This window comes from Rattus norvegicus, chromosome 13 (assembly GCF_036323735.1).
Source record: "Rattus norvegicus strain BN/NHsdMcwi chromosome 13, GRCr8, whole genome shotgun sequence".
Classification (NCBI taxonomy): domain Eukaryota; kingdom Metazoa; phylum Chordata; class Mammalia; order Rodentia; family Muridae; genus Rattus; species Rattus norvegicus.
The window spans coordinates 50316382-50336052 of record NC_086031.1 but is presented as its reverse complement, the minus strand read 5'-3'; the positions used below and the strand labels follow the sequence as shown (position 1 = coordinate 50336052).

At 41.4% G+C, this 19671-nt stretch overlaps 1 protein-coding gene and 1 long non-coding RNA gene across 8 annotated transcripts in view; one reads left to right on the top strand and one right to left on the bottom strand.

Moving 5' to 3' along the window:
- Camsap2 (calmodulin regulated spectrin-associated protein family, member 2) overlaps window positions 1–19671 on the top strand; it is a 79349-nt gene that overhangs the window by 18246 nt on the left and 41432 nt on the right. The gene's annotated exons all lie outside the window — the stretch shown is intronic.
- On the bottom strand, window positions 3513–14653 carry LOC134481565 (uncharacterized). Its single transcript, XR_010057219.1, has 2 exons — window positions 11040–14653; window positions 3513–3777 (listed from the first exon to the last, which is right to left on the bottom strand). It is a non-coding gene; the product is annotated as an uncharacterized LOC134481565 (long non-coding RNA).

The window sequence follows — 19671 nt, the reverse complement described above, 5'->3', positions numbered from 1 at the left end:
CAGCAGCCATGTTAAAGGCCAGGCATAGTCCTGTGCGCGCCTGTGAGGGGACAGAGACAAGGTTACTGCTGCTTGCTGGGTCGATAGCTTAGATAACAGTTAGAGCTCAGTGAGAGAACCTGCCTTAGAGATGGAAGGTGATAGCCGCCTGACACCCTACTGCGGCTCCACAACACTTAAAATGTGACGGGAGGGCTGAGAGATGGCCAGCAGTTAAGAGCACTGGCTGGAGCCAAGCCCAGACAGAGGACCTGGTGTGGTTCCCAGCACCCACATGGCAGCCCACACCTTTCTGCAGCTCCAGTTCCAGGGGATCTCACACCCTCACACAGACATACATGTAGCCAAAGCACCAGTGCACATTAAAAAATGTAATGAGGAAATGGAAAAAGTGACAAATGTAAGCATTCGTTAAGTTCTTGTATTAGCTTACTTAACCACCGTTAACTCACTGCTTGTACAACATACATAGAGAAGGTTTCTAAGTTGGTCTGGGATAAGTATGTAGGGAGTCAGATAATCTGAAGACATAAATCTAAATATTTTTAAGTTCATTGTATGCTTTGGGTAAATTTTCCAAAATACATGTACAAGAACATTACTCAAAAGCAGGTCTTGTGAAATGGCTCAGTGGGTAAGAGGACTTAAGTTCGAATCCCCGGCACCAGCATAAACAAGCCAGGGTGATCATGTACCCCGGTAACGTCAACATCCTGAGGAATAGGTACAGCAGGACTCTGGGGGATCCTGGCCTCCAGCCTTGCTCCCGGTTCAGTGCGAGGCTGTGTGAAAGAAAGAGTAAGAGGGAGAATGATAGAGCAGCACCCAACTCATCCTGTGAGTGGCATCTGTGTGTGAACACAAATGGACACACACACACACACACACACACACTCACACACACACACACACACACACACGATGATAAAAGTAAGAAAGCAGTTCGTGTAAATTATTCTTCATGAGGATAGTAGTCTTGGGACGAAGGACGCGTACATGGAAGGCTGTATTAAAAGACTCAGGAAGAGGGAACACAGTCACCAAGGCTGGTACTAACTGGAAGTGATGTTGCACTCCGCTCTCTGTTACTGCTCTTGTAAAGCCTTGTTTTAATATTCTAAGGAATTGAGAACACTTCTCAAGGGTAACTTCATTAAAGTTTATAATGAACAATTAAGGAAGACTGAGGATATTGATCTTTTCTCATGTAAGAGATTTCCAATTCTCACTAATGGTGCCAGATGCACATGTTTACGCTGACATGTGTACACGTATGCACGTCATCTGTAAAACATTCGCTAGCTTTAGGGATAATTAAGTTCTACTTCTGACTGTGCTGCATTCAGGATTTACTGTCTTAGCTGGATTCCAGTGGCAGCGCAGCCACTTCTAAGTGATCGGGGTTTCAAGGTGGAGCAGATGGTTGTGAGCTCACTGCTACGTCTGAGGCAGCACTTGGTTAGGGCACAGGGAGGTCTGTGCTGATAACCCAGTTCACTGTCTTCGTTCTCCTTCATAAGAAGGTGGACTTGCCATATGCCCTACCGTTTTTCTAGTATGGTGAAGACAGACTGTGCAGGTACTTGGAGGACTAAGTTACAGATGAAGGGCTTGGTAGACAGCTAATTGCATTGCTTAGGTTTCTTTCACCCCGTAAAGCCTGCTGACAACTTTGAATGTTTAGTATTTAAAGACTAATTTAAGTAACGTACAGTTTCCCTGTTTTTCTGGGTCTTACTTCTAATGTTTAGGCTGTTAAAACTTCAGACTAGACCACATCACGTTAACCCTTTGCGGTTGTCATATTTACTGATTAGTATTTTAATCATATATTTTAAATTTTTGTCAGAATTCATGGTTTTTCAACTGTAACGTTTTTATTAATACTATTGTTATATTATCCTACTCCTTTAAAAGCCTATATGAGAATATTTTACTAGTAGAATTTTGTTTAAACATTTTTTAAATGTGAAATAGGAGTTATTACCGGTTGCTTTTGAGCGGTATCACCTGATAGTGTTTTGACTTCACTGAGTGTGCTGGTACTGTATTCTACCTCTTGGTGACTGAATAGGCTAAGTGGTTCGGTATCTTTTATTTCTGTGCTGCCTCATCGTTTTGGGGGTTGGGAGAATATATCAGTAGCAGAAGTATTATCTTGACTTTTTAGACATAATGCTCTTTCTGATTTTTTTAAAAAACTTTATTTTTTGTATATGGGTACTTTGTGCCCATGAATATGTGTGCATCATGTTAAAGCCTGGTGCCTATAGAGGCCACCACTGGGTCCCCTGAGATGGGAGCTACAGATGCCTACGCTGAGGGAGGCCAGCCATGCAGGTACTGGTGGCCATGGTGCTCTGCAGAGTAGCAACTGCTCCTGACAAACAGCCATCTCTTCAGCCCCTTAATTCTTTTTTTATCAAAGTCTAAGACAGCATAATATTTAATATTTAAAGAACTAACTTAAATGATATGTCTTCCCTGATTTTGGCTCTGCCCTCTAATTGTTGGTTGTTAGAACGTCACACTGGACTGCATCAACCTCCCTGCAATTGTATATAATGTGAGAGTGGGTTTTTTGACAAAATAGTCATCAAGCTGTTAACCTTTGTTTTCTTCTGGGAAATGGGATTAAAATGGGATGAGAGGGATGAATGGAACTTTCCTTGTTATTAGATATATTTCTGTACCGGTAACATTTGTATATAATTACATATACTATTTTCAAACTTATAGAGAAGAAATTTAAGTTCAAATGGAAATGGTCATTGAAGTGGTTTCTGTGTGGACAGAATTAAGAGATGAGTATTCTGGGTTAGTAGCTAAGTAAACAGGGAATGAGAACAAACATTGAAGGATTTTTCCAAATACTTGAATTCCAGGATCCTGTAAATAGCTGTCTAAAGCTTTCTGCTGCTGCTTAACTTCCCACCACTGCCTCTCACATGCTGCATTGCGGGAGAGCACCACCACCCATCATGTGTTTTTTAAAATGTAGGTTATGATCAAGAATATATGGAAAGGTTTATCTGACCCAAGGTTTTATGTTGTGCATGTAGTACTGATAGGCTCAGCGTGCAGGGTGTCTTGCCTAAGCATGCCCGGCCCTGCGGGAAAGCCAGTTAGAATCTGGGCGGAGCTGGGGCTTTCTAAAACACCTTTGCAAATTTGTGGGTTTTTATTTTTGTTTTTTGTTTGTTTGTTTGAGACAGGATCTGTCCTAGAATTCACTGTGTAGACCAGGCTGGTCTTGAACTCACAGAGATCCACCTGTCTCTGCCTCTGAATACTGGCATTAAAGGCTTGTACCACCATACCTGCTAGTTCTTAGAATTACATGTACCCAGGTATCATCTAGACTAGAGACTGTGAGAGATCAAACTCTTGGTTGTGAGTTAATTTCTTAATTTCCAACAATATTTGTGCCTGTATGTAGGAAAAAAATTGATATACATAAAACTCTAAATAAATGTAGATATGCATATAATGGAATGAGTTTGATTTTTAAATAGGACTTATATAACAATGTTTAATGTTTAATCAGATTTTGTTTTGAAATAAACATTTTTGTGTAAATCAAAGTATTTAATATATTTTGAAGACTCAGCTCATGTTTTCTAGAGTGCCCTTAAATGTCTGATCCTTCAGCATACGGCTCTCTGGTGCTGCATCACACACGTGAGCCCCCACAGCGGGCTGTCAGTGGTGGGCATCAGCTCTAGGTCTTCCTGCATGTCAGGCAGGCATTCTCCACCTGAGGTACATTCCCAGCACCTACAGAAATGAATAAAAGAAGAGCTTATACTGTTACCTAGTGGTAATTAAAATGGGAGAATCTGTCATTGGCAAGTAAGGCATCACATGTTTTCTTCTGGGGGCAGGAGAGATGGCTTGGCAGTTGAGAGTACTGATTGGTCCTGAATTCAATTCCCAGGACCACATGGTGGCTCCCAACTGTGTGTAATGGTTATGATCCATGGGATGGTGTGTCTAAAGACCGCTACAGTGTGCTCATACAAATACATCTTATAAAAATGTCGTCTTCTGAAATGCCAAAACTCTTATAGTGAAAGCTTTATTTATTTACTTGTTAATATTTATTTTAGACTGCTTTTAGTGGGAGGGTGGGCAGGGTCTTGCTACATAGCCCAAGCTGGCCAAAAGTTATCTTAAATGATCTTTAATGATATCGGAGCAATCCTCCTGCCTCAAACCTTTTGAGTTCTGGAATTCAGATGTAAACCACTATCTAGCACTCTTGCACACTGTTTTATTATACCCTCAAGGCAGGGTCAGTGAAGTTGTAGTTAGACACAGAAAGACAGTGGAAATATTTAACCCTCAAAAGGGTTATTTCCATACATAAAGAAGTGAGTTTTTAAATCATGCTTTATGCTCAGCACTGACCTTTGAGAGAACATCTACATTTGAATAATGAGCTTAAAAACTTAGTGATGAAAACACTGGAACAAACCACCCAGTCAGATGGCAGGAACTGTGTGCTCTGAACTGTGCCTCTAAACAGTGAGCCCTGGGAACCACAAGGTAAATAGAATCATCTCTGCTGGACCCAGGAAAAGCAGTGTAGGACATGGTGGCTGAATTGATGGAGTCTTTGTTTTAACCTAAGTTTGTTGTGCTGGGAAGAATACTGTGTCTGACAACTTAGGATGTGACTACATACTGGTATACAGTGCATGGTTAGATTGAAGTGACAGGAGCTGAACGTAAGACAACTTTCTTGGAGTGACAAGATCATGGAATAAATTCTTATAGGTGTGTGTGCATGTGTGCGTGTGTTTTAGGTCTTTCTGATTTTCATGCACCTGCTTTTCTGTTTTCTTTCAAGGCTCCTTGGTAGCTCTTCTGTCTGTCTGTTTACTGTGTACCATGCAGTGTGCTTATACTTCACACACCTGTGCTCATGTAACTTAGATCATAATAACCATGCTGTCCTGATAGAGAGGCAGGCTTTTAGACTGTCGTAACAGAGATCACAAGCAAGGACAGGACTGTGGTGACAAGAGACTAAGGTCAACTCACTGCACCTACTAGTGTCACAGTAGTGGGTAAAGTGAGGAGGAGACTGTAGTTTCTTATCCAGGTTTTATCAAAATTCATTTTAAATGTATGAACAGAACTTGTCTCTGTAATTTTATTTTTAAACTTTTTTGTTGATGATTTTTACATTTCTGTGTATGGGTGTATGCTTGTGTGAGTGTGGATATGCACTTTGTGTTGCAGTAGCTCTTGGAAGCCAGCAGAGGGCATCAGATTCTCTGAAAGCAGAATTATGGATGGCTGTGAGCCACTGTGTAAGTGCTAGGGCCCAAACTCAGGGCATCTGCAAGAGCAAAGTTGGTGCTCTTAACACTGACTGCCTCTCCAGTCCCTAGTACCTGCTTTTAAGTAGAATTCTTTTCCTTTATGCTAGATCTCGGTCTTCTGGTTTCTGCTATTGTACACCTAATTTAAATTCTGTTTTTTCTGGGTAGCATATTATATATGCCTTTGTTTTTAGAAAAATGACATTGGAGCCAGAGAGATACTCTAATAGATAATGTGCTCACTGTATGTTTTAAGGATAGAGAGGCACTAAACCCAGTCCTCCTTTTGGACCAAGTTGTTATTGTTTTTTATTATTTGTGTGTGTGTGTGTGTGTGTGTGTGTGTGTGTGTGTGTGTGAGGGAGGTGGGGAGATAAGGAATATGAGAGGGAATAGTTGTGGAGGTCAGAAGACAACATTGTGGAGCTGTTTTTCTCCTTCTAGCTTTATGTAGGTTCTCAGAATCAAACTAGGTAGTCAGGTTTGCATGGCAGGTGCTTCACCAACTGCCAATTTTGCCAGAAGTGAAGGTGTGCTGTTGATAATGTATGTGGGATATAAGGCAGTGTCACAGCTTTAGCATTAAGTCCATACTGGGAGATGACAGGGAGTGATCCCTCAGGATACATAGACACAGGGCCTAGATGTGGTTTTCTGGAAGTGAGCAAGAATCACACAGAATAGGGGCTTGACCCCACAGAGGGTATAGTCAGATTTGTTTCAGAAAGTCACCTTGGTGGTACTGTGGAAGAAATGTCACTTTGGACTTGCCGGGGCCTGAACTACAGCTGGAGAGCTGCTTTGGGAGTGGGGCTGTTTTCTGCAATACTGAGGATTGAGTTTAGGGTCTAGGCTAACGGGAGGTTTACTACATTCTGAGCCTACCAGAGGCCTTTCTTAAGGTCTATGGAATGAATTTTTTTACTTCTCAGAGTAAAAAAATGAAGAAGAGAACTTATAAACAGGGACAGAACTAGGGGAAAAAATCAGCCAGTATGTCACTGTTATTAATTAGTTGATAGTTAAAAATTAGAAGTTAGGGGGGAAGAGCCCTCAAGTTTTACCATTCTGGACCCCCTCAAGGATGAGATATTCTTTATTCTTAGCCCCCTCCCTCCATGTGAGTCTGTGTATCTGCCTGTGTATGTATGGCCTCATGTGGAAGCTAGAAGTCCATGTCACAATGTCCTTTCTGCTTGGAGATGGAGTCATTCACAGAACCTACTGGCTGGCCAGCAGGTACTCTGGACTTGGCCTTTCTCTGTTCTCCTGGAGCTGGGGTTACAGATCCTTGTTACTGTGCCCAGCTTTTTACTTTTAAAAATTGTTATTTTGTTACTTATGTGTGTGGTGTTTTTCCTGCATGTATATCTGCATACCATATGCATATATGTTTCTCAGGTCAGGAGAGGGTATTTCATGCCTTTTTTTTTTTAAACTTAAAAAATTGTTAGAAAAGGTGAAATCCCTAGTAGATTTTAGCTTATTCCTGTAGAATGAAACTAGAGTGAAGTTGCTCAAGAAGAAACTGTATCCTACAATTGTTGTACCCAGATTGCTTTGACATAGAATCACTTCTGTGAAGACAGGGCCTGTGGGTCATGATTATCACCATATTCCTTCCCAGTGGCTTGCCAAGGAAATGCAGAATCAACACATGTGATATATTAATGAGTTTTTAAGAATCAAATACATTTGGCAAAATCATATCACCTTTCCAAAAAACAAAAGGATGCAGTCTCGCTGTGCTCTGTAAGGCTTGGGCTCAGAGCTCAAAGGTTCCTGTTTTGCCAAGGTAAAGGATCATAGCTCCTGTCTTCCTTAGGGTTCTATTGCTGTGAAGAAACACTGTGACCACAGCAGCTCTTACAGAAGAAAACATGTAATTGGGGCTGACTTACAAGCTCAGAAGTTAGACAGTCGTTGTCATGGCAGAAGCCTGGTACCGTGCAGGTAGACTTGGTGCTGGAGAAGGAGCTGAGAGGTCTACATTGCATTAGCAAGGCAGCAGGAAAAGAAAGATACTGGGCATGGCTTGGGCTTTTGAAACCTCAAAGCCTACCCCTAGTGACACACTTCCTCTAAGAAGGTCACACCTGCTCCAACAATGCCACATTTTTAATTCTTTCAAATAATGCCACTCCCTATGCACTTGTGGGGGCCATTTTCATTCACACCATCACAGCTCCCTATGGTGTTAAGCTGCCCATTGTTTCTGTAGCTTCCGAAGTCAGCTATCATTCCCCTCTTCACACAAAGCTTGTGGGAGTCAAGCCTCTCTACCTGCTAGGCTGTTAGGGGAAAGCCATGTGGCATCACAGTGTCACTCCATCTTGTCTTCTGATAAAGCTGATGCCATGTGACATATTTTCATACACAGCCACCTGGAAAAAAATTAGTGGGCAAGCTTCCTTCAGAGGTTTTTCCAGGTTCACTGAAACTTTTGCTGGTGCTTTTTTTAATATAATAAAATATATTTCAGTGTACCTTTGTAACTTGTTTTAGATTTTGAGGTTTGAGGCACAGTTTTTGGCTTTGAAGCAAGTGTTCTTGGGTAACTTACAAATTTGGAAAACTAAAACACAAACATTTAAAAATAAAACATATGTGGGCTGGGGATTTAGCTCAGTGGTAGAGCGCTTACCTAGGAAGCGCAAGGCCCTGGGTTCGGTCCCCAGCTCCGAAAAAAAGAACCAAAAAAAAAATAAAAAAAAATAAAACATATGTAACTGGTTAAATGCATCAGGCATGCGGCTGTCTCGTGCATGGCTGCCATTTTCCATTGTGGGCACAGGTAGCAGCAGTTAGCCGAGCAGTGCTGGACAAGCCTGAGCCGTCAGAAGCGTAAACTTGCTCAGCTCACTTGAAGGTATTCTCGAAAACACACACTCTCTTCACACAAGCCGGGACCTGTTAAATATAATCTTCTCTCGTGAGCTTTTAATAGAGCCCTTGGTTTGTGATCTTGATGGTTAGTTTTTCCTGTTAATATGTTACATATCTGATTGGTTCATTGGAAATTTCATTAATTCCCTAAAGTATTAATTGATTAAATGATTAAACCTAAGGTTAAAGAGTATTTTTAGATTTTATTTCTTACTTAGATTTTATTCCTATGTAATAAGCTTCTGCCATAGTTGCAAACATACAGCCATACTGATTGTAACCTATAAAAATGTTCCTTGAGAAACTTTTAGATTACTTTGAGGTATATATTTTATTTGAAATTTTTGCGATGAAAAATTAAATGTTCACAATTAAAAAATTGTTCTAAATTGACACATAGTAGTACCTGTACATATTTGTGGGACAAGCATGCCATTTCAATATGTAAATGCAATGTAGAATTACAGGTTCAGGGTAATTGCATACCTGTTGCTCCAGACATGCGTCATTCCTTTATGGTAGGAAAAGTAACATCCCTTTACTGATCCCCCTCCCCTCCAACACTCATACATGTTTTTAGTATGCGTGTGTGTTCATATCTGTATATGTGTAGGCACCCGTGTGGGTGTGTGAATACCAGAGGATGCATTTGATTTGGAGGCCTGAGGTGGTTGTTAGGAATCGTCACTCTTTCACTGTCTTCAGTAAGGCAGATCTCTCAGTAAACCCAGAGATCCCGGATCTGGCCAGTCTTGTACATTGCAGGGACTTTTCTGACCTTGCTTTCCAAGGCTGGAATTACAGACAGGCCTCCACACCGTCTGTCACCTTCATGGGTTCTTGTGATCCAAACGCCATTAAGAATTCGACAGTCTCTCTCTACTACCTGTCCAGAAATACTACTCAGTAGGCAATCAGTTAGTTGTTCCATTGTGCTGTAGAGCATGAGGAATTTTTCTTTCTTCCCTGTGAGCCTCTGTACCCAGAGATCTCTCCATTCCCCTCCTGACATTCTTCCTAGGCTCTGATGGTCATTATGTGCTACTCTTTTTTAGGTTTTGGAGAGACAGGTCTCTAGCCCAGGCCGGCACTGTCCTGTATCATTTTGTGCAGAGTCTTGCAGTCTGTAATGCAAACTGTTCACTTTTGTCATTCTAGTTTTTTTACATTTCCGAGTACACTTTAGAGTCAGCTTTCACATAGGCACACAGCTAGTTCCCCACTGTACCCTGAGGAAAAACCAACAAAGAAGAATGCGTCTGTAGGACTTTTCAGTTTTTTTGTAGTTTGTAAGAAGTTTGTGTATATGAATCATAAGCAGATGTTATTTTTTCAAATGTTTTTCCTTTTGTTGAGATAATCACATGGCTTTCCTTATTTTTCTTGTTAATATGTGAACTGTTTTTCAAATAGTAAGAATCTTAGATATTACCTCATCTGGTCCTGATATATTAGCCCCCTTTCCATACATACACGCACATGCACACACATACATATATATGTGAATGATTCCATTCTGTTCACTCATTCAGAGAGAGAGAGAGTGTGTGTATGTGTGTGTGTGTGTGTGTGTGTGTGTGTGTGTGTGTGTGTGTGTGTGTAAGGGGGGGTTGTAGTGTCCTTTTGTGGGTCTTCAGTGGTGTGTATAGTGAGGTGTGTGTGTGTGTGTGTGTGTGCACGCGTGATCTTTAAACCTTATCCCTTTCTTCTTTCCTACTTCATTTCCTCCCACTTGGTTTGTGGGCTCAACAGAAATGATACCATTATCACTCTGACAACTTTTACTTTTCCTTCTTTTGGTGAAGATTGTCTCTGAAAGCATCACTGATCAATAATCCTAAAGTTAAGTTTTGACTCGGCCTTGGTGCTGAGATGGTCCAGTAAGAGGCCCACATTCAGGGGAAGCAATTGGTAAGTAGATGTTAGTGGCAAAACTCCATTTAATCATATTTAGGAAGCGGGAGGGTTCAGAAGGAGTAGTTTACAGATTGAGTTTACCTGGAGCTCACTGTTACGTCCAGTGGTTTACCTTTTCCACAGACATTCACTATCACCAACCAGGGCTGGGCCAGCATGGCTTTTAGTAGTTTTACTTTTGCATAATTTTGACAGGGAATGGGGGTGCAAACTTTTTAAAAGGACTAATGTTAACAAAAAAAGAAAGACTAGTTAAGAGCATAGCAAAGCAATTTTCGTAATGGCTTTGGGTCATGGATCTGGGTGTGTATGAGCAACTAGGTGAGCCCCGTTGCATCTGTTTAGCCCACTTCCTTACTGAAATTTATTCAGATGCAATTTGTAGTATTGGGACACAGATAATTTTCTATTTAAGCACTATGTAGTCTGGATCAACTTGTCTTCTAGTACCCATGGCTATATGGAATTCAGAGTGTTTTAAAATAGTGAGAGACAACCTGAGTTCCTACCTTATAGAAAGACTGGCCTGTATATGTCCAAGGTTATGAACACACAACATACTATAAAAGTATAATATTTCATTTATAGCCCCCAAGCTTGTCTTTTTTGCAGAGTTTAAGAAGCCAGGTACATTTGGCAAATGTACTCCTAAGTATCCTTGCCATTGAGGTTTCAGTGTTTTAGCTTATTTAGAAATGATTCAAATGTCTTATGAGTCACCTACATAACAAACAATGAATGATACGTTTAAATGATACTTTTTTTTTTGGAGCTGGGGACCGAACCCAGGGCCTTGCGCTTCCTAGGTAAGCGCTCTACCACTGAGCTAAATCCCCAGCCCCTAAATGATACGTTTATTTGAGAGTGACCGCTCTTGTAATTAGGCATGAGATCCTCTCTCCTTACCCAGTCTGCCGGCATCCATCTGTCCATCCATCCTGTCAGAGGAAACGATGGTGTCATCTCCGATAAGGGGCAAATGTTTATCGTAAGCCAAGTCTTGAGTGACTAAGGCCTAAGAACACAGAATCTGGTTGCCATAAATAACATGTTCTATTGTGGCAACAGTTTTGTGAAATTTATTGCTATAAAACAAAAAAGTCATAAACCACAGCATTTACCATGTATAGTAGGTAGATGGGTTATAGCAAAATGGGGGAAAGGTTTTAGATGTTATCTAAACATATTGTTAGCTTGTGAGTTAGTTTCATGTATAACTATAAGGTTGTTTTCTCCAACAAAGAGAAAGGAAACAGAATGGTTAGAAAAGGAGCTAATGGTAATCTAAAATAATTTGGCTCTCGATCTGTAACATTCTAACTTCTCACAATTCCGAATTTGTCAGTCAGCCTTGTAGAATCTTTAACAGAGCTGTGGCTTTTTTCCCCCTGAGAATTTACAGTTCATTTTTATTCTGACGCCTTTTATAACCTCTAACACTTTTCTTTTATAATTAGTATAGATTAATTGTATAAAGCAGTGGGTTTTCATTATGACATTCTCCATTCTTAGATACATATAGCGTACTTAGATCAGCTTCCCCAGCCTGTCTCCTCACCCCAACCCTACCCCATCCTTTATGCCTGAATAAAGTGTGTGTGTGTGTGTGTGTGTGTGTGTGTACATTTTTCTTGATCCATTGCTTCGCCCCAAGCTGGTTCTGTAATGTAACTGTTGTTAGTAGGGCCACAGTTTGAATGAGAATGGTGCCCACAGGCTTGTTTGACGGCTTGGTCCACATTTAGTGGGACTCTTTGGGAAAAGTTTGGAGGTCTGACCTTGTTGGAGGAGGTGTGTCACTAAGGATGGGTTTTGATGTCTCAAAAGCCTGCCGGGCCCAGCCAGTCTCACCTTCTTTCTTTCTCCTGCATATAGATAAGGATGTGAGCTCACAGCTACTGCTCCAGTGCCATTGCTGCCTGTCTGCTGCCACACTCTCCTCCCTGACGGCCATGGATTCTCCCTCTGAAATTATAAGCAAGCCCCCAAGAAAATGCTTTCTGTTATGAGTTACCTTGGTCATGGTGTCTCTTCACAGCAATAGAATAGTAACTGAGACACCGCCAAGCTAAGTTATAGTAGGTAGAACTAGTTACATTCCTACCAACTGGTGTAAAGTTCCCTCCCTGTACACGCCCCTCCACAGCTTTGCTGACACTTGGTTTGTGATGTTCGTTATTCTGCCTGGGGTGAGCTGGACTGCTGCTGTACCTCTGATTTGCATTTCCCAACAGCTGAAGATGTTGGACACTTTCATGTATGTGTGTGCTGTTCATACTTATTAATTTCAGAAGTGTCTGCTTCATTAGCCCATTTGTTAAGTGAATTATTTGCTCCTTTGGTGTTTAACGTTTTTGAGATGCTTGTTGTAATCTATTATTTGTCAGATGAGGATCTAGCAAAGACCTCCCATTCTGTGTGCTCTCCTCTCTTCACTCTGATAATTATTTCTTTTGCTGTATGGAAGTACAGAAGCTTTTTAATTTGATGCACTCTTGTCTTTGAATTCCTGCTTTTATTTCTGGAGCTTTTGGAGTCGTATTCTGGAAGCTGTCTCTCAGGTTCAGATGTTGAAGTGTCTCCCCTAGTTTCAGGTCAGCACTTTGTCTTTTCAGTTGCCCTGGTTTCCATCTTCTACATGTGGACAGTTACTTTACTGTCACTGTTTACAAGGCTGTCTTGGTCCTCACCTCCAGTTTCATTACCAGGAATCGGGTGACTGCACATGGGCCTGTGTCTGGGCTTTCTGTGCTATTCTGCAGACCCCGCCCAATGCCTGGTTTTGTGTTATCACCGAGGCTCTGTAGTGCCATCTGAAGTCATTGTAAGGCCTGGAGCAGTCCTCTTCATTGCTCATCATTGTTTGGATTCTTCCAGGTCTTTTGTTTTGTGCTGTGAGTTTAAGAATTTTTCTCTTCTTGTGAAGAGTGCCATGAAGGTTTTGAAGAAGACTGCATGGCATGTGAAGATTGCTTTTGCTAATAAGCTGGTCACAGTGTTGATTCTGCCAGCCTGTGAACACATGGGCTTCTGCTGTCTGGTGTCTTCCACACTCTCTTCATAGTTTCAGAGCTTGGTTTTTGTTGTAGAGTATTTAATACTTTTGGTTGTTTGTGGGAGTTGTTTTGTGGGGTTGTTGGGAATGGGCCGGTCTCCATGACTTCTGTCTCACTGACGTCGTTATTGGTAGTGAGGAAAGCTGCAGGGGCTTGTGTGTTGGTGTTGGTGTTGGTGTGCATTTCATTGCCGACAGTTTATTCACAGCTGAGGTGTGGGCTCTTTGAAGTCTTAACTATAGGACCGTGCACCTTCATACAGGGATGCTTGACTTCTTCCTTTCCTAATTCTATCCTGCTTATTTTTTCGTGACACACTGCTTTAGCTAAGCTTCCGATAACTGCTGCAGAAGAGTTCTGAGTGGATGCTCTGTGGATTCCGTACTTTAGAGAATATGCTCTCAGGTTTTCCTCATTGATTCTGATGTTGCTGTCAGCCTGTCATCCATAACCTTTATTATGTGGAAGTATGACCCTTCTGTCTTAGCTTCATGTTGTCATAAAGGGATGTTGAAGTTTCTCGAAGACTTTTTTTTGCATCTATTGAAATGATTATGCAATTTCTCCTGAGGCTGTGTGCTGTTTATTGGTTTGCATATGATGAACCATTGTATTCCTCATTTTTAAAAGAATCAGCTGATCATGGCATAATGTCTTTTTAAAAATACGTTGTAACACTGTCTTAGTTAGGGTTCCATTGCTGTGAAGAGACACCACGACCTTGGGGACTCTTATAAAGGAAACCATTTAGTCAGGGCTGGTTATGGCTCAGAGATTTAGTCTGTTATTGTTAGGGTGAAAACGTGGCGGTGCATAGGCAGGCTGGAGAGGTAGCTGAGAGTTCTACATCTGGGTTGGCAGGCAGCAGGAACAGAGTGTCACTGTGACACACTTCTAACAAGGCCACCCCTATAGTGGGGGCCATTTTTCATTCAGACCACCACAAACACTGTTCTTGATGGGTATTATGTTACTTGTGTTTCAGTCCTGGAGATGGAATCCAGGACCTCAGTCAGACTAAGCAAGTGCGTGCTGAACTACATCCCTGGGCATTTTGAGACAGGGCTCTGTGTAGCTCAGTCTAGCTTTGAACTTGCATGACTCTGCATCTGTGTGCTAAGGTGTTCAGTACGTCAGCAGGTCGTCTTAGTTTTTGGTGTACACGCTATGTTACACTGCTACCACTACCTGACTTGGCAGTTTAGGGCATTGAAGCACAGTAGCATCAGGGATTTGCCAGCATTCATTTAATTAAGCTAAGGTTAAAGACCAGAAATTTTATGATCTTTTGATGGCATCGGTCATATTTAGAAAGGATGCTTTTTAAACTTATTTCCTTTTTAACTATATACTGAATTGATTTGATTGCTAATACATAATTTCTTTATATGTCTATCCAGAATAACCACATTAAACATTTTTCATTTACCATTTGAGGTTAAATATGAACCAAATGGAAAACCTGTAAGATAGGTGAAGTATTAATTACAAATTGGGATTAACTCTTTAAAAAAAAAAAAAAGTCTGTATGTGCCATTTCAATAGAATGGCTCCAGTACTTCCTGTGTATAATCGAAGTCTTAGTTTCCTCCTCTGCCCCTTTAGAGGACTTGGGTTTAGTCGGTCTTGTAATCACCGTTTGGGGCTGAGACCAGTGTTGATGTTAGGAATTTCTCTCTTAGCTGTGTATGCCTGTTGTGGGAATGATAAAGGCCATGTAGCCATGAGTGTCTCTCTTTGTGAGGCTAATACACTTCTCACAACACTTAGAAACGCTTCTTTTCTGCCTTTAGAGTGGTATGTGTTATGTTTGTGTATGGCCCAAGTGAGTATGAGAGGACGGTGTATTCTACCTTGTTCCGAGACAAGGTCTCTCACTGAATTGGAAGCTAGCTAACTGTTCCAGACAGAGCCTGCCTGTCTCCACCCTCCCAGTGCTGGGGTTTGGGTGTGAGGTCATGTCTAGCTTCTTATGTGGGTGATGTGGATTCGAACTCAGATCCCTGTGCTTGCACACCAACCGCTCTTACCCACTGGACTGTCTTTCTAGCCTCAAATCTCTTCATTTCTCACATATGATGCTAACTCATTTTTGCTTAGGCTCTTGCTAGCTGAAGATAATAAAATGCACTGTTTGTAATACAGATACCGAGCCCTGCTGTTGGCCTTTGGATGATACTTCACTTTCACCGAAATCACAGTCCTTGGAGCCCAGCATCCTTTTCCCTTTTAGTAAGATGCATGTGGAGCTCTCCTGGTTTTTGTTTTTGTTTTTCATAGCCAGTATTTTTCCCTCTTGCTCCTAAATACTGTATTTCACTCTGCCACCTAGTGTTCTCAGAGGGAATGTTGCTTCTACTGTAGTACTGGGAGTCTACTGGGAATACAGATTGACTTCAAGTCTGCAAGAATGGTATGTGGTTGTGCTCTGCCTGCTGTTCCTGCCTGCTGTGTAACTGCAAATCCATTACATAGGTTTCTGTTCCTGTAAACTGCATAGAGTGGCGCTTGACTCAAAGGTTGTTTACATTAAATGAGTTTGCAGCAAATCCGGAAACCTTTCCATAGTGAGAATGCTAGGAGCAGTAAACAGTAAGAAGCCGAACCCGGCATCTGGTATGGGACAGCGCTATCTGTTGCTATCAATCCGATGCTAATGCATTTAGATAGGAAACTAAATGTCTTTTACTTGAGACCATAAAAGCTCTACTTTTGGCCTTGAGGTTGTTGGGTTTTTTTAATGTTGATCTTTTCTAGGTCTATTATATATATGTATATAATATATATATGTATATATACACTTTGTAAATATTATTTATAACTTACCTCTATCTCATAAAGTGAAAGTATGAAAAATACCGACGAGAGTTCTTAGTTTCTTCTATCAGGGAATTGAGCTGTTTTAAAACTACTTAAGTAATTATGCTTAGTGTTTAGTATCCCAATTCTTGACATAAACTATAGATTAATGTGTGTCTTTGCATGCTGTATAATAAGGCACTTTTAATCACTGCTTTTCATTTCCCACTTCATATATATATAGCATTAATATAGCGATCATTGTTGCATGTTTTATTTTTTAACTAGTTTTATTATGTATATTTCACAGAGTGTAAATTAGCTAAATTAAAGTTCACAAATTACTCATTGTGGGACGTTTATATTTCCCTTTTGATATAAAAAACTGAAGTGATTTCTTGTGTGTGTGTGTGTGTGTGTGTGTGTGTGTGTGTGTGTGTGTGTGTAGAGAAGTGCCAGTAGAAGGCGGATGCAGATTCTTTGGAGATGGACTTACACATAGGTGTGAACCACTTGACTCCAGGTCCTTGGGTCCATGGCAGCAAGTACTCTTAGCCTCGTAGCCCTTAATGTCTACAACCCTTCCCTGTCATATCGTAAGACAAGTAGCCAAGAGAAATCCTAGGATATATGAATTGTCTAGTGACTTTTGAGATGTTTCCCACATTGCTGTCCATAAAGGTTATGATTTTAATGCCCAACTATTTAAGAGATTTTTATCCATGATACCTTGTTTGGAGACAAGAAAAAGGGCAAGTCCTATGGTCTCTGGAATAGAGTTTCTTAAACTTTTTCTTGATTTATGATCCTTTTCACCTGAGAATTTTTTATGTGCCAGGGTATATAAAATAAATTGTATGCAAGTCAATTACTTACTGATAATAAATCACAGGTTTTTAAAATTTAAATTTTAAAATTTATTTGGTTGGTTTGGCTTTTTGAGGTATGGTTTCTCTGTGTAACAGACCTGGCTGTCCTAGAACTCTCTTTGTAGACCAGGCTGGCCCAAACTCAAGAAAGCCACCTGTCTCTGCCTCCAGAGTGCTGGGATTAAAGGCATGTGCCACCATACCCAGCATAAGTTTATTTTAAAACTAATATATAAAATTTTACCATTACTAAGGGAAAGCATGAGATGGATATGCTTATTTATTTTTACATAAAGAATCTAATCTTGGCTGAATATTTGATACTGCAGGGCTAGAACATCTTCAGCTTTTCAGAGGTGATTGATATTTGAGCAGGAGTGTGTATATTTCATGCATATGTATACGTGTTCATGTGGTCCAGAGATCAACAATATGTGTCTCGTCTCTTACTGTCCACCTTTTTTAAAGATAGGGTCCTTCACTGAACCTGGGGCTTGCTGATTAAGTAGGGACTGTCAGGCTTCACAGAAGCACCTTTCTTCCCCTCCCTCCCTCCCTCCCTCCCTCCCTCCCTCCCTCCCTCCCTCCTTCCCTCCCTCCTTCCCTCCCTCCCTCCTTCCCTCCCTCCTTCCCTCCCTCCCTCCCTTCCTTTCTTTCATTCTCTGAGACAGGGTCTCTGTGTATGGCTCTGTCTGTCCTGGACCTTGCTTTGTAGACCAGGCAGGCCTTGAAGTCAGAGATCTGCCTGCCTCTGCTTCACCACCAGCTCTAGGACCATCACCTCCCTGCTCAAGCAAGTGCCCTTCTTAAAGAGACAGAGGTCTCATTGTTGCACAGAATAGTCTTAAATTCCCGGGTGCCACCGTGACTGGTTAAAATGTAAATAAATAAGGTAGTTGGCACACTCTCTGGCATATAAATGAGAGTCATTGTAGGTTTTGTGATCACCAACAAACAGCTTTCTGTTTTGCACAAAGCATTGTTTTCTTCTCAGTTCTGTGAGTTTTTGTAGAGGCTGAAGCCCTGCCTAATGCAGTTAGTTCATTTATTTCCTCAACTTCCAGCACAAAGCCTACTCTTCAGTTTATAACAGTCAGTAAGCTAGCTCTGTCCTCCCTGTCTCCCTCCTTCCATAAATATGTATATAAGAAGGTATCATTTTGTACACAGGAAACAGTTTTGTACACAGATGATTGTCCAGAAGTGAGAGAAGTCAATGGTTTTCATCCTTCATTTCTCTTTAGCATCATCATTGAACATGTTTAAAAATACCTGTGCTTATTTCCTACTTGATTAATACAGATCATAATAGGAGCACAACTGCAGTCTGTGCAGATCTGTGCTCAGTTTAGAGGATGAATGGGGCAGAGGGAAAACTTTACAGTGAGAGTCACAGTCAGTGCCAGCCAGGATTATAAGCAGAACTTACAAACGCAAGGCAGGGAGGCTTGAAAAGGAATGGCAGACTTGAAGAAGAGCAGCTTTGTGTGGTTGTTTTCAGAGAAATGTAGAAGGGAGCGGGAAGGCTAGAGTGATGGGTTTAACTCAGACGAGAAAGCTTGGTCTCTGTAAGGATTTCTGTGTGGCCCTGTTTCTGAGGACACTTGAACACACTTCTCTGCTCACTCCAGATAGGGAGCCAACAGCAGACCAAAGTAAGGATGCCATTGCAGCCTGACCTATCCAACCAGTGTGTTTATTGGGGTTCCTTACAGGACTGAAAATGACTGAGAGAGCTTCATTACCAAAGCCCCCTGCGTAACAACTCACAAAGGAGAAAACTGGGACACACTGCATAGCCCATAGGCAGCTCAGTAGGTTGAAAGGTGTCCTTCCAGGTAGTTCATTTGTTCTGGGCTTTTTCCAGGCAGCTCAGCTGGTCTGAGTCTTTTTCTGGGCGGCTCATCTTGTCTGAGAGTAACTTCAACAGTGTTGTTGTAAAAATATAAAAATTAAAAAGTATAGTTGTCTTTTACCTCGCTAGGTCCTACACCACGGTGCCCAAGATATCTGCTAGATATCTTGGCAGAAACACAGCCCAGCCGCACACTTTCCTACACTCAAACCCTCACATAAAAGAACACACAACACAATAATCTTTGACCCAATTGGTAAGATATAATTGCCCACTTAAACATACAAAGCCCGGTACCATCCATCCCTTAGGAACATTGATAACAACCTGTAAATACACAGAGCAGAATCTTAACATCACCTGCCATGGCTTCTCACCCTCTCCTCTCCCCCTGTCTCTTCTTTTCTCTCCTAGTCTCCTCCTCTTCCTTCAAACTTCTCTCCCACCCATCCTTCCTTCTCCTCCAAAGACAGGCCTCCTTCTATCCTGTACCTGCCTCTCACCTGTACTTTACAAATTCAATGGCAAGGTTCTGGTGAAGTCACCTGATTCCTGGACTAGGCAGCTGTACTTGGGGCAGTGGAATTAGCATCAAATACAGATAACTTCAGGACAAACCACAACACAACAGTCCTTACAGTGGCTGGGGAATAGAGGAGCCAAGTAAATCTGGCTTTTTCAGGGACTTCCTTCCTGAAGCTGTTAAGTTGTTTTCTTCCCCAGTTTAAGAAAGCTTTCACCTCTCCTTAGCACATCCTGTTGCTGTACACACACCCCCCTTTAACATCCTGTGTCTTAAGGAGCTCCCCTCTAAGATAGAAGGTTTTAATCGCCAAGGAGACTGCTATATAACAGAGTGTAGGTATTATGTTAAAAAAGGGGAGGGTATGTAGGAAGGATAGGTTGCAGTCTCTGATTTGGACAAATCATCTAGTCTCTCTTTTATAACATTCTAAAAT